Below are 12,138 nucleotides of genomic sequence, written 5' to 3'. Positions count from 1 at the left end.
CGCTATGAAACAATTATTACCAACTTGCATTGCATAACCACTATGTGATAAAAAGGAGAAAATGATGTCAGCATTATACTTAAAATCTCACTGGTGTCTTTGTCATCTATGTCACTCAGAAACAAGTTAATCGCTTATATAAACCATACTGTCATGCTCTTCATATATCGTGACCCGATTAGTAGACACCACGTATAATAAAAGTGTATCCGAGGTAGGAGAATTAAACTGAATTTAGTGCTAGTATGAACGGCATTTCACGGGCAAGTCCTGAATCCACCAGCTAGGCTCCACTCTAAATGCATACATTATTCCATCATGCTGTATTATAAATACATCAAAGTAAACCCATTTAGTATATATTTATTTACACAAAACGAACCACAAGAGTAATGAAAGTTGCTGTGGGGGTCGGGGTGGTTGTGTTTTATTTCCTTTCTAAATTAACCCTATTTATTTCAATACATAAAAGAAAATCGCGTCTCAAATACACTTTGATGCACAATAAAAATGGCGACAGTATACTATAAATGAAGGGTACTTCTTCTCAAGGAACTGACAGTAGGTGATGGAAAGAAGAAGGAGTTCTGCTACCATGCAAAGATCGATTTCGTAAATATAGGTAGACCTTCAGGACATAAATAAACACAAGTTATTTTTACTGCTAGTTTCGAGGATTCTAGATAAAAGTTAATTAAAGAACCCGTACTCCAACTAATTAATGAATATTACTCATTATTTCGTTCACATTCTAACAATATATACATCATTTGCCGCGTTTCCAGTACAAGTCGTGTTATAACGAGGCAGACAAACTAGCTATATATTACTCAGTTCTCTAGATCTTAAGGACTCCAGATGTAATGGCCAATAAAGATCATGTTACTTTGTTAAGATATCACAAAAAGACACATATCTGAGAATGTTCAGTTCAGTTGCATGTGTTGAATCTTTTGAAATAGGGTATGACGACAAATATGAATCTAAGATTTTCCAATAGTCGATAGGGTATGACGACAAAATATGAAACTAAGATTTTCCAAATAGAGCTATCTGGCTTAAACAATTTCAGACTGTAATCGTTCGTTACATAGTGTTATGTCTTGGGTGCGCGGGAGCGGAGGCAGTGCGGCACGTTGTCTGTCGCGTTTTATTTTAATGTTTTGACCGTGTTCGTTTTTTTCACTAACTTAAAAACTATTGAGACAATATGTACCTTTCAAAGACACACTGCACCTGCTCAGAATCTAAATGACCGAGGGATATTTTATGCTCATTGAGGGCATCGTTGTATCTACTTTTACCAAAATTCGTTGTACAGTGTTGTAATAAACGCACAGCCATAAACAACTAATACAAATCCTCTGTTGCTGAAAAGGTCCTAAATCATATTTAATTATATACTCATTTATGGATAAAATAGAAACTAAACAGAGGTCTCAAAATAATTACTAAGGAACGAAAATCCTTTTATGAAACTTACAAGGTCCTGGCGTAGTTGTAAAACAGTACTCAGTTTTAAAACCATACCCCAAACGAGATCATACTTCAGGAAAAACGTGATCTCAATGTGAATATTTTAGTTGTTATGTGTACCTATTTTCAGCAGCCGCATTATTGTCTTGATAAGAATGAACAGTGAAAAAGATCATGAATCATTTCCGTTGCTCTTGTTTCCGTCGTATTTATCTGTTGTCGGTGTGTTACTGACGACAAGTTTAACAATGAGACCTTAGCTGAGAAAGTTTCTTACTCTCAGTGCCTTCATCAATGCCTAGCCCTTGGCTAGCCTCTGCTATTTTGCTATTTAACCTGTCAGTGAAGTAGCCTGTAATCTTCAAAAGCTGTGCATTCTCTAAATGTATTAAATGTTGCAGTCTCTTAATGCAACCATTGTGTTTCACGGCCACGATGATGTTGATCTCTAAGGTTCACCCCACGCATGTAGACAAAAATCACGATATGTGCCGTCGGAACTAAGCCCCAGTGTCGAAATCCCAAGAAAACAGTTCTTAGTACTCCAAAATATTAAACTATTTCTTCACTCGGGATAAATTGATTGGTAAGGTGCTAGTTGCAGCATCTTAACCTTTCAGTTTGTGATTCGTATAAAGAGGTCAGTTGTTTTGCACGTTTTAAGCATCGCACTTTTAGAAGACGACATACCCTCACAATTTTGTCCTTTAATTTGTCTCCAGACTTTACGACTTAAAAAGTCCAAATAGAACAACAAGCCCTCAAAGGGACTTACGCTCTGCTGGCTGGAAAGAATTTCCAGGAATTCAAGACAAGTTTTTCCATTTAGCTGCGGAGTGTTGAAACCATCATTAATGTTCTTCAATGATAACAAGATTTGAATGTTAGCTGTGGTACTGGACATAGTTGATGTTAACTTGGCATCATTTTCATTCAGGACAAGCTATTCATGATAAGAAGTCTTTCAATAAAAACCAGAATTTAATAAGACCGTCCATTCAGGAGGAGTAACGACAATAATGTGTTAAAGATGGCCACTGTGGCGGTTATTTTGGATGTCTGGTAGAGCTATTTTAATTTATTCTTCGTTATAACGTGTTCAAATGTCTCACGCTTGTGAAACTGACTCCTATTCATCCATTAAAACTTGTTGTAGTCCTAATCACCAGTGCCGTCACCATACTCCTAAGTCACTGGTATCGAGCACAGAAGACGGATACTCTACTGATACGTTCAGTTCCATGTTTAAAGCAAGTTATGAGAAGAAACTACTTTCTCAAAGTTTAAAACAATTTGAAAATAAAAGTCTGAAAGGAAAGATTTAGCAAAGAACATTAATTGAGTGCTTAAACCATAAATACATGTTCCAAAATAATGTCCATTGTACACTACTCGTGTACATCAATAGATCAATGACCTATTAATCATTTGATCAATAACAAATTGAAACGAATGAACTGAAAAGTTCCAAATTAGGTCAGATGGTAAAGTAGACGTAGATTATTACAACAAAAAGAAGAAAAAAATAATCAAAAGAAAGTAATTTTTCTTTTGCTTTTCTTTATCGACGAAAATGTCTCTGAAAATCATTTTAAAAATAAAAGTTTATAAACGTTGTAATTTTTGAGTTTGTAATGAATGTAATTTTTTATATTAAAAAAACTTTAAAAACAGTGACAGAAAACTTGACATTTCTGCAAGCCAACATACCATGTAATCTATCCTACTACATAACGAGTTTGATTACTTTTCGACTCGGTGAACGTTAACGTCCTATATAATTTTCTTAAACTCAATATGAGAACTACATGAACTATTTAAAAATGAATTCATATGACGGGAGGGTCGAATGTCTCATTTCCTATAAAACACTAACTTAATCTAACCCGATGACTATTTGAAGAAGCACAGCGTGAAGACCATTAAAGCTTTAACTAATAGACGGTCGACATGGCGTAGATTGCTCTCCTGACCTTCTCCTGCAACAGCAATCTTGAGTCAGTCATGGAGCATCCATTTTTCTCATCATGCGTGCCTGCCATTATTCATACATAACGCTCACTCTAGTTCCAAACGTTGCGCAAACCGAATATGCTATCGCATTAAATAACAATAACAACGAACGACATAGGACCTGGTTTGCAGGTAAAGGTCCATACTGCTAGGGTGCGCGTTATATGCAGGTAAACGTTGTAAATGGTGATATATTTATCTATTAAATGTGGATAAATGTGATATAATTGGATTTCACTTAAATAACGTATCATTCATTAACTGATTTCCCCCGTGACAAATAGGAATTTCGATATATGTAACACTAACTGAGTTACTTGTAATAGTCAGTGAGCTTAGTAATTTTAAATGTTTTTATTAATCAGTCATTATTCAAAATTAGTCATTATTCAAAAGTTTATAAATTCACACCAATCTAAAAGGCACTTCATACCAAGATATAATGTTTGTTATTTCTACTCTTCGCAAACTACGAGGACGATCACCACCATACCTTATTGACACGTTTCTCCCAAAGACTGGTTAATTTAAAGTATTTATGCTGCCGTTTGAATATCCCCTATGACGACACAGACGCCATGATGAAATTCTTGTTATCACTAATCTTCCTAAACGGATTGTCATTTCTATTTGGGATTTTTATGAAAAGTCTTCATATGCTATCTAATTAGATGCAAATAAAAATGATGCCCATCGGACATTTAATATGGCTTCTATGGTAGCCGTTTTGAAACTTCGTCAATAATTATGAAATTTAAAGAAAAATAAATTGAAATGAATCAGTCGTTTGAGTGGAAATCATTTCAGCCCAAAGTTTTCACCAAATTACTATGATGTCTAGTGGGTTTTAAATGAAAATGATACATATCTTATATCCGGTATGACCACCAGATGGTTCCAACACTCAGCGGTTAAAGAGAAAACAATCTTCTCTTTGATTCCTGTAAATTCGACCTGTAGAGCGCCAGTCCCTTAGTCATGCGTAACAGCTTTCGAAACACGACGAAGACTACAATAATTAGTTCTGCGTTTAGCATCCAATAATGTGCTATGGTATTTGAAGCGTGGTTCTCGAGGAAATGAAACTTGTTTTCCACAAAATATTTGGCTTTATTTCAAGTTTTAAAGGCGGGAGGAGACTTGCTGTACGATAAAACTTGATCCGGATGTAGAATCCTGACCCCAAGCCAATTGCATATTCATTAACTAAGCTTTTCTGACAAGAATAGACGTACAAAACTTGCCTGCTGATGATTACTTTTGTGGTAGCAAGAACAGGGACCAAAGAGATTGTGTCAGTTATTACATAAAACGTCAAACGGAAGTACGTCGGAAAATTAAGTATTGTCTGACACTGCTTCTAAGCAACAGTGGTTAAAAGGACAATTAGTTTTCGATATTTGGTGTATGTTAGTATTGTCATTATATATCTGTTTTATTTTTATTTATTATTACTACTAGTTGTTGTAGTATGCATTATTATGTGAGACACATTGAAACTGTATTTAATATTAATCAATAATTATAAAATTTAAAGAAGAATAAATTTAAATGAATCAGTTGTTTGAATCATCAGTTGAAACTTAGTTTTATTGCATGTCCTGAGCAGACGATGATCATATCGGACAGAAAATCGTATACTGGAGTTAATACGTGTGCTGCAATGATTAATCAAAATAATATTCGTAAAAACCAAACGACGAGTAATAGATTATTACTTTCAGTAATCGCTTAGAAAAGATTACGGTTTTCTTCGTTGGATTTGTTTTGTGGGCATTTGCAACCCAACATGTTTCTTTGATTAATAATATATTTTTTCAGGTCTGAACTCTTATTTGTCGTTGACCACCAGTGTAAACAAATTAGAGGTTTTGTAAGGTTATTATTCCGAGAACTTAGAGACAAACAGTATTATCGTTTCCAATTATGCAGGAATGACATTTTGCATGAAAATGTACGATTTATGGAACAAAATTTGTTCTTCATTGTACAGTCAACCGATTACAGACGCTAGTTAAAAATCGACAAGTGCGAAATAGTTCCTTTATTAATTGGCATTGTCACATACAAGTTCATTATCACGGCATGCGAAGCCGAAGTCAATAAAGCACAAAGTAAGAAGCATCTTCTCTCTCAAGCTTTTATCCCGTTTACAAATCAATATTTCCGGGATGTAGAATTCTGAGTGTAAAATACGGATCATTGGGCTTGACAGGCGGGACCACAGTAATCAATTTCACTTAATCGTTAGAAATATTATTACAAAGGCACCAAACACTTAATTCAATATTCGTGTTATTGTAATTGGCTATTATATCGAATACACGTTTTAATCGTCCATTTCGGCCCGTCAAACAAGAATTTTGCCTTCGATTGCGCTTTTCAATATTAAATTATCCGCATATGGTTATTGTAACGGGACTGCTTAAATAAATTAGAGTCGACGGAAAGAAATTTAGCGGAGTTCATCATCCAGTGTTTCGAGACGCCTTGCTATAAACTCTGCCTTCTTGTCAATTATTAGCATAAATCACTATTAGATCCGTCCGTTGTGGTCGCCGGGTCATTCGATAGTAGAGTAGAGGGGCAATAGTCGAAACAAATTAAGGAATGCTCCCTGCTGATCTCGTTAATTGGAAATCTCGCGAGGAAGATTTCGGGATTAATATCAAGGACAGATAGGCCAAAGTAAACATGAATTTCAGGCGGGCAGTTTATAAATGAGATATGAATACGGTGTGTAGCAAATAATGTAAAGCAAACAACGAACGGTATGACAGGATTGCAAACGCAAGCAGGAAAAAATATTTTACATCGAACAGTCTGAAAAATGGACAGAAGTTCTGCCCTTGAATAGTGCCCTTCATAGTACTGCTGAAATGTGATTTAAATTAAGTTTGTTGAGAATTGTATGGATTTTAATGTATCAAGCTTTTCCTCGCTAGGTTGCTTGTTTATTCATTGTATCGGTAAATTAATGAATTATCTTTTTAATCTTCTTCTGTTGTTGTTTATATCGTGTCTCCTAGCTTGAGGCTCTGTAAACAGCAAACCGCTCATTTTCTAATGTAGCAACACTAGAAGAAAGATTCAAATATTATACAGATTTATTGTTTTCCAAGCGATCTTGACTTTGCTTAAGTTTTGCCCAAGGTTCCAATCGAATGTCCCATTTATATTCGTAATAATGATCTGTGACAGCGTCAGAAACACTAATCATTATTTTGCAAAGATATCCATGGCATTTCAAGTCCACTGAATCTGTCAACACAGATGTGCACAACAGTAAGTCCAAAATTAGGACAGAATGTTCAGATGTTCAAATTACAGACGGAAAATCGAACAAATAATATTTAGCTTTTATAATTTTCCAATCGTTTTCAAAACTTTTTTAAAAAAAAATCCTTAATAACAATGACACGAGACTTGAACATATGCAAAACTTCAACCCTAAGACTATATGACGAAACACTTGTTGAAAAATGTTTCTGGTCCTGTATTCTGTAAAAGTTGTGGTCATGAAACTCCGGCTCCAGCACAAGCACCTTAATGTTTGACATTATTTCTCTTTGACGAGCATAAAGATACAAATATAAAACATTATAGAGCAGCTTCAACGCTAATAGTATATAAATTTCCTTAACGTATATAATAACATGATAGTTATCATACAACTTGCTGGTCATGAGCGTTAGGTCGTGTTTTTTACTCTAAAAGTCCAAGAATAGCGTGGATAGGTATCATTTTCAAGCTTAAAGAGCTTTGGTAGAAAAACGTTGTCCTGGAAACCAAGCTGTTGTCCTTCCTGACGAAATAGCAGTAAATCATTTGAACTTGTTACGAGAGGACGTTTTACAAAAGCAACACATGTACAACCAAAACTGGAAAATATTTGGAACTGTAATAGACAGCACTAATTGTCTGAAGCACGTGACCTGGAATATAAATATAAAAATGTGCCAACAAACCCTTTTTTATTTACTATGATATCTCAAGCAAACAAAGAACGCAATGAGATACATTTCTATCCTTTTCACTGGAACGTGCCTCTATTCAGATAAATTAAAAACGTTTAGAAAAAGTATATATAGACAAACAAGCAATATCAGGGTTGAAAATATTATGCTAAACTTTATTTTGTATAGGAAATGTGGCAAAATTAAATTAGCAAAGATATATTTGCCCTCACAATTGATAGCACAATGCTACGTCCCCTCTTCAAAATAATCAATAGATGGAATATGATTATTTCAAAATGTTGTACATCTAATCTCATAGTTTCATATTATTGTCTATTTGTTTTGAATTTATCAATGGTAGCTTGCAATGTAGCAATGCGTCCATGTCATTTTCTTCTTCTGCAAATAATATCTGTCTGAAAAAAGTAAGACAAATACAATCTATTCAATTTTATTTTTTGCTTTAAGAGTGCTACAGCTTTAGAGTTTGATTTCGTACGATGGCTGATGGTACCCTGGCGTAACTTTGCAGGATTAACAAGAATTTGATCCTAATGACGTGTAAAACGCCTTTAATTGCAAATTAATTGCCTAGTTGCATTACTTTTTTGTTGATCCCAAATAGTGTGAAATTCTTATTATAGCTGGACCGACACCTTGTACATAGTGAAATTTAATTTACAGGTGGACCAATTTAAATTTTGTCAAAAATGTTTCTTCTAATCTCAAGTACATCCCAAACTTGAGATTAATTGGATCGCATTAGCAATTGAATGCCGTGGTGAAATGCTACCTTTGGCAATATGGGTCCTTTTTTTTGATCCATTTAAAAGCATAGTATTGTGAAACGATTGTTACGGTCAGAGGAATTTTCATTCAGACCTCAACGAGAATTATACAGTCATAGGCTAAATGTTCGGCATAAGGAATATCTTCAATATTGCTCAAAATGTTAAAACGTATTCATATAAGACATGGATTCCAAACACAAAGCAAGATTTCAAAGTCTCGGCTATAACTGATTTAAGTTTTTTTTTATAGAAACAACCCCACTGTTAAAACACTGGTGGCAATAAAATCATATACCATAAATAAACAAGTACAAACGTTGATATGGATTTTGTGTCGATGTGAAACAATGTTATTTACTGACATTCTTCAGAAACCAAATCTTTGAGTGAATCAGGTTTAAAATTAAATCTTGATGAAAAGCAAGTGGATGTTAGCACGTTGAAATGGGTCAATGTTTTTTGATAATTCAAACTGCTCTCATCCTAAGCTCGGCAGGTACTTGCAATCAAAAAGTACAATTTTGGCAGAATGCACTAATGTACACGTGTTTAGCTTTGCTTATTGTGTACAGGAAGTGTTTACAATTTGTACGTGTACTTTACGTTTCTATTCTGTTGTAAAATTATTTGCAATTACCAAGTTAATAAACATACCGGTACGCCAACAATTCGTGTGGGTAAAGGGACAATGGTTCTCTGGAAACTACCCAACAGATTACCAGTAAAGGGCAACAATGCCTCCAAGAATATACAGGTCAGTTTGATATTATTTCTCAATTGTAATAGTATGCAGTTATATATTCTTATTTAGTTTGTGATATTTGTATATTTCCATACTTAAAATTTCATTGTCGAGGAAATTGAATTTTATAATACTGAGATAAAATGAAGTTTGGGAGGAAGAAAGTTATTTCCTCGTGCATACTCGAGACTCGATGTGGACAGAAGAAGCGAGCTGGGTACATTTTCATTCAGTGGAAATTCCGTTCCTGCCGTAGAAATCCGCTGCAAACAAAAAAAGCCGTTGATTCCACCGCTCGCATAATCGGCCTTAATGGTGACGGTAATAGATGATGCAAGAAGAGAAGCGATATCACGTGTTCACTTTGTTGCTTCTGTAATTTGTGTAGAATTGTCTTCCTTAAGTCGGTACCCACCGCCCTGGACATGGTCCTATTTACAATACTACGGTGGTCCATGGTATAAGGATATTCGCAGAGTTAATACACAATTTTAAAATGAAAATCGATTAAAGAAACAAAGTCATTTGATGTAAAATATCTATATACAATAATTACACTAACTACTTCTTCCAACTCTTATAAGAAAATGAGAATACAACTTTCAGACCCGCGGTACTTTTGACATAACTGAGTCATATACCATTAGGCATGAACGGCATGAACATAAAAAAAGATATGCGCGCGCGTCCATGTATATATATATATATATATATATATATATATATATATATATATATATATATATATATATATATATATATATATATATATATATATATATATATATATTAGTGTATTCTTTCAAAGGGCATCAATGACAGTTCAGTTTTGGTTAACATTTCTATGACAATGACGAGTATCACTTTGCTGTGATATACAAATAAAGAAAATCTTCATTTTCATCCCTTAGGTTCCAGTAGATAATTGTACCAAGAGATTTTTTGGACAGTATTAAAGGACTTAAAAAAACTATTTATATTTTTTCGACAATATGTGGGATTGTTTAATATATATATATATATATATATATATATATATATATATATATATATATATATATATATATATATATATATATATATATATATATATATATATATCCAATCCTAATCCTTTATCAAATAACTTTCTGTCAGTACTATATAGAATACCTGTTCACTAGTACCTTAATAAATATATGTTTGGTAATACCTTATCAAATTCGACTTTTCCAATAATTTATCAAATACCATTTTACCACTACCCAATCAAATACCGGCTTACCAGCGCTTTTCAGGTACCAGTTTACAAGTCCTTTATCAAAATTCATGATGATGATAACTGAAGACTATCAGAAAAAAATGCATATTAAATTATTTTCTACTTAGTATCATTATCATTTCATGTTTCGACAGTTTGGCAGGATTTTACTTTGAAAAATGCGATCCTTGGATTCCTTAAGTAAGTGAAAAACCAATTGAAATATCTCTGTTGCAAATGATTTTTAATGCAGTCGTTGATACATTCAAGAGCTAAGAATTAGGGAAAAATTAACCAAAGAACCTGACATTTCTTGTGAGAAAGATTTACCTCTCTTCCTTCTTAAGATGTTTACTGTAATGATATTTACTTTTTCAGGAACTATGACAATAACCTATTGATTTTCGCTGTAAAATTTATGAAGCAAACTGTTTAGTTTTCTTCTTCCTGTCACAGTGAAGTTTGTTTATTCATTCAGTGATGCACACAAAACTTTATACTTATGTTTTGTTCGGAAATGAACTTAATATGGCGTAAGGATACATCAGGGCCCTTACGCCGAAAAATATTTCTGTAATTAATCTTTATATCAGTAATCCATTTCTGTCATTAATGTTTCTGTCAGTAATTCAATGTCTATCATTAATCCATTTCTATCAGTAATCCATTTCTGTCATTAATCTTCTATCAGTAATTCATTTATATCATCAATCCATTTCTATCAGTAATCCATTTCTATCAGTAATTCATTTTTCAAGAGTAATGCGAAGTATACAAAATTATTCGTTTAAAATTAAATGAATTTATACCCACTTGAGTATTTGTAAATTCCCTTTGCTTGCATATTTGATATGTCTAACTTTGTTTAATACCATCAGTTCTTTTGATGACGGGATCCGGTATCTGACAGTATTTTGTTAAACTGACAAGTTGTAGCACCATCAGCTTAATGCCTCTCTGAATATCATATATATGAATTATGTTGTCTCATAAACTTCATCTTGAATGGTGCCTTTCTGTCGACCTGAGCAAAAACCATTTCGACAGAGTTAAGAGTCGTTATTTATTCCAACAACCATTTAACTCAAACATCGTTTCAAAATTTGACTTGAACAGCTATACATTGCATTAAATTTCTCGTTTGTTACAATGTCTTGCGTTAAGTATTTGTTAATGGACATAAAAAAATGTGCATGATGTTTATCTTTTGAAGATTACGGGAAATATACGTTTTAAATAGCATAATGTTAATAGTAACTAAGTTTGCTTATTGAGCAAAACATGGGGATGTACGGCAATACTTTTTTTTAGGGCGGACAGCTATAAAGGGGAACATTTGCACGAATAGCGTCATAATTAATGTCATACAAGAAACACGTGAAAACTGCGGAAACATCCAGGTCAGACTGTACGAAGCATTCTTAAGGCACGAAAGCTGTCAATCATTTATGACAGACCAGCGGGGTGGGAAAATAAAATACATTTATTTTATTCATAATGTGCTGTTTATGATTCGGTTGTCTATTCCAAACGCATTTACAGATTTTTTTATGTATACAAAAAATTGCGGTCGGAAGAAAGAAAAAAAAAATGTACAGCGCAAAATCAATTGAACTAAAGACAACGTCTGACGAAAATAAATTATGTTGCCAAAACAATTTAATTGTATTACAAGATATAACAGTTCAAGAATAGTTCTGAAAAATCATTCTGTCGCTTTTGGTGGTAAGGTGAAAACGCGGTCTTATAGTACAAACTACCTTGACTTTTTACCTTCTGACTGCAATTCTTATTCATAGGTGATTTGAATACAAAAATATTATGCTTGGTAACTCATACACCCGTTATCTCGAATTTTGTGACAAAAAACCTTAAGCTAAAGCTATGATATCATACTTTGTATTAATGTACATAGTT

Source organism: Sinohyriopsis cumingii, chromosome 6, assembly GCF_028554795.1.
Source record: "Sinohyriopsis cumingii isolate HCF-2022 chromosome 6, ASM2855479v2, whole genome shotgun sequence".
Lineage (NCBI taxonomy): Eukaryota > Metazoa > Mollusca > Bivalvia > Unionida > Unionidae > Sinohyriopsis > Sinohyriopsis cumingii.
The sequence above is the reverse complement of the archived record's forward strand: the minus strand, read 5'-3'. Positions refer to the sequence as shown.